Raw genomic sequence first — 4,102 nt, forward strand, 5'->3', positions numbered from 1 at the left:
ATCCTGAGTTAATGGAGCACGTGCACATGAAAGAGTGACATCAGTAATGAACAGCCAATCACATGCCTTGAAACTGTGATTCACTTCTCGTGAGAGAGTCAGTGCGATTTACTACCAAAGATTAAAAGATTGAACAATATGAAGAATTTAAACACATTTACAAGATGAAATGATCTATCCATGAAAAAGGAAAACTTAAAGAAAACATCTTGCCATATTAGTGCAAGTAGTTTATAGAGTTGATAATATTTATAGTAATAAAAACACTTAAAAATCTAAGCTCATATAGTCATGTTTAAAGCTATTGATTCTAAAACTTATTTATACTGCATATTATCTATATGTTTATATTAATTAAAAATAAAAGCTTAATAATTACTATTAAACTAAGCTAGCTTGTGTAATGGATTAAGCTTAAAATAAGTAATAAATCATATAAAAATAATAAAAAAAAATAATTATATCTAAAAATCAGACAATTTTATCTTTAAAAATGTTTTAATATGTTGCGTCCTTTAATTTGGAGTAAGATAAACTGGGGGAGTGGCTTTATTGCGTCAGAGATGCATCTCTTTGCTTGAAGCTGATTGGTCAAATTTCGGTTTGAGATCTCTAAACCAGAGCATAACCTGCCCCAGATCAGGTTAGCTGTGGATTGTAAGTTACTAAGGCAATGAATGCCGCTAAAAGCCAAGCCACTTTCATGGTACCTAAAACCCAGGATTGGTGCAAACTAAACTGAAACTTACCCGGCTAGCCAGCTAATCCAGCTTCATGGTACAGGCCCCTGGATTACATCAAAGAGGAGTCCGAAAGCGTCAAAGAGGAACTCAAATATGCCTATGAGCTGCGCCCTGAGCCAACAAGGACCCGACGGGCACCAGTCTCACCCCTGCCGAGCAGGACCGGGTCCCCTGTTCCTGGACTGATACATGATCAAAAGGGGAAGGGGGCAGTGCTGAAACATTCACCAGCTCCGTCTGAAGAACCCTACCTCACAACCAAGCTAAAATAACTTGCTCCAGCCAGCCACATATCATCTCATGGCTTGGAACTCAAAGACTTCAACAAGCTCACCAGGAACATTGGCAAATTCACCCCAAGTGTGCCAGGTAGCCAGGAAGTCCAGGCTTATCTGCAAGATATCGATTTTCATCTGGAAATGAGGCCCAATGTCACTGACAAAGATAGACTCTATTTGCTGCAAACAACATACAGCCCTGAAGTGCGCAGCTTCCTGGACCGGCAGCCTGCCCATACAAAGAATGATTACAACCTGCTCCGAGAAGCCCTCATTAAAGAGTTCGCTGACCCTGAGTCAGAACAAGGACTAGTGGCTGCCCTTGAGACCAGACAGGGCCGCCATGAGGCTCCTCAAGCCTATTACAGCCGACTCAGATGAGCATACTTTGGAGCTCGCAACGAACCTGACATGGAAAAAGAGCTGAACTTCAAAACTCTCTTCCTGAGAAACCTTCATCCTGGGGTAAATCACCATCTGGGTGTCCTTGCATGTCCACACACAATGAATGCTCAGCAGTTGCGAGACATGGCGCACAAAGCTTACGGCAAACAAAAGATGGCCTCAGAAAAGGGCGCCAAATCCACAGCAGTTCTTGACTTCAACACTCAAAGTCAGGAGCTGGCTCTAGAGGGCGCCCAACATCAAGACCATGCCAAGCCGCCACACAAAGAGTGGACTCAAAGTCAGGGGCTGGCTCTAGAGGGCGCCCAACATCAAGACCATTCCAAGCCACCACCCAAAGAGTGGAATGCACCCTTGTCCCACAGAGAACAGGACTCCCACGCTGGTACCCGACCTAAACAGAGGAACGCTGGGATGGACCGCGTGGACAACAACACTCACCTGGACGTCACTGGGAGAAATCATGGGACCAATCAAGACCTCATGAGAATCAATGGGAGAGATCATGGCACCAGCCAAGCTCATTTGGAAAAAACTCATGCGAATCCAACGGAACCTCCAAGGGAAAACGACAAACACACCCTGGAGCAACCAGCCCAAGGAATCGACGAAAAAACTCACAAAGATTCCAAGCTGACCGAGCTCAAATTGAACCCACACAAGAACAAAAGATATCACCATGTTTCGACTCACAAGAACTGATGAAGATGATGATTAAAGAGTTCTTCCAACGCAAGGAGGAGGATCAGAAGTGGAAAAAGAAAGACAAACCAGATTCAGCCTGACTAGCAGCCAGACGAGAAGGCAGCGACCACTTGACCCAACAAACCACAGAGAACAGCACTTCTTCACCTCACTCTCAGAGAACCATAACCACTATAACTTCGGATGGACAAGAAATCCTACCTGAACACCCCGCAAAACTGCCAGAAACTGACCCAACACCTAATGCGTCAGATCACAGCAACATCCAACAAACACCTGCCGACGAAACCACTCAAGTTCCAGAAAGTGCTGTCTTAGTCATTTGCCACTCCTCCGAAGAACACCAAATCAGTCCTGACATCCTACCTGTCTCAACCCAAACTCCACTCCCTCAACTCCTGGGTGATCTCATCGAGAAAGCTATAGCAAGAGAGTTTTACCTCTCCATCATCATCGAACGCTATCTCAAAGTCAAAGCCCTTCTCGACACGGGAGCAGATATCACCCTAATGTCGACTGAACTCCTTGAGGAAGTCCAAGAAAGAACAAAGAGGGTTAACGGAACCAACGGAACTCCAAACGTGCGAGCTGAACCTTCAAGCATATTCCCACACGGGCCTGCAGCTGAAACATGTGGCCCCAATTCACCTGACGGTGGGACCACATCTTACCACTCAACACGTATCCACTCCTCATTGGAAAAGACCTGCTTAATCACTTTGAACCCTTAATAGACTTCAAGCACCTAAAGATATGGACGCAAGTCCACGAGCCTCTGCCCTTCCAGTCAGTAGACTCCAACGAGTGTCAATGTCAAGCCACAGACACCGCCGCCAACTCACTGACTGATGATGTCAGGGCCAGGGCCAAGTTCAACACCAAGCAGCAAGGACCAGGACCCTTTCCTCTGCTCATTGCAGGCGCCTGACTCAGACTCAGGCCCCCTTCAAATCATAACTGCCATAAATGTCCACGACACATCAGTGTCCGACGCAGCACTAGCCCTGTGGGCGGAGAACTCAGCTATCAGCCTGAAGCTTTTCAGAGCATTGAAGCAAAGACACCCGAGTCTACCACACATCTCAAATCACAGCTGCTTCCCTCTCAGTCCCTGGTCGACAAGCATGGCTACCTCCAAGATCATCTGCGCTATGGACATACGGTGGAACAACAGACACCTGAGTCACTACTTTCTCTTTGTCCCTGATCTCCCTCATAACATCTACATTGGAGCAGACATCATGATCCGGCTCAATGCCTCTGTGGACATCATGAACGACGTCATATGGGTCATATGTCATATGACTACTTCCCTCCTGAGAAAGGACAAACCCTTTGTTTGGTCGGAAGCCCAGGACACAGCTATGAGCGAGCTCAAACAATGTCTGTGCTCTGCCCAATGCCTGGCCTATGAAAAATCATTGCTTTGCACTGTGTGGGCCATCCAGTGTTTCTTCAACTACATTGGAGCTCAGAAGGTTATCATTGAAACATGACACCAGCCAGTCACCTTCCTCAACAGCCAACGAATCAGGGATGGCGTGGTAACCAACGCATGCATAGCTACCTGGTTAATGACGCTCCAAGGACGGGACGTCGAGGCAAGATATGCCCAAAACCACAAATCATCTCTAGGAAACGGACTAGCAGCCTGCCAGAACTGCTCAATGGACACGCTGCACACAGCAGCAGAACCCAAAAAACCTTCACAACCGCAACTGACAAACCACAGGTACTTTGAGGAGAATGTGTGTGAAGGGATGCCCACAGCATATGTCGATGGCTGCTCTTACAATCACCAGGACAACCTTAAAGCCGGAGCGGGCGTGGTCTGGCTCAACGACGTATCCACTCCTCATTGGAAAAGACCTGCTTAATCACTTTGAACCCTTAATTGACTTCAAGCAACTAAAGATATGGACGCAAGTCCGCGAGCCTCTACCCTTCCAGTCAGTAGACTCCAACGAGTCG

General features: G+C 46.7%; 1 pseudogene; it reads left to right on the plus strand.

Moving 5' to 3' along the window:
- LOC107654336 (uncharacterized) overlaps positions 1 to 2,211 on the plus strand; it is a 26,271-nt pseudogene extending 24,060 nt beyond the window's left edge.
- Positions 2,212 to 4,102: the final 1,891 nt, after the last annotated feature.

Source organism: Sinocyclocheilus anshuiensis, unplaced genomic scaffold, assembly GCF_001515605.1.
Source record: "Sinocyclocheilus anshuiensis isolate Anshui unplaced genomic scaffold, SAMN03320099.WGS_v1.1 scaffold844, whole genome shotgun sequence".
Classification (NCBI taxonomy): Eukaryota; Metazoa; Chordata; class Actinopteri; order Cypriniformes; family Cyprinidae; genus Sinocyclocheilus; species Sinocyclocheilus anshuiensis.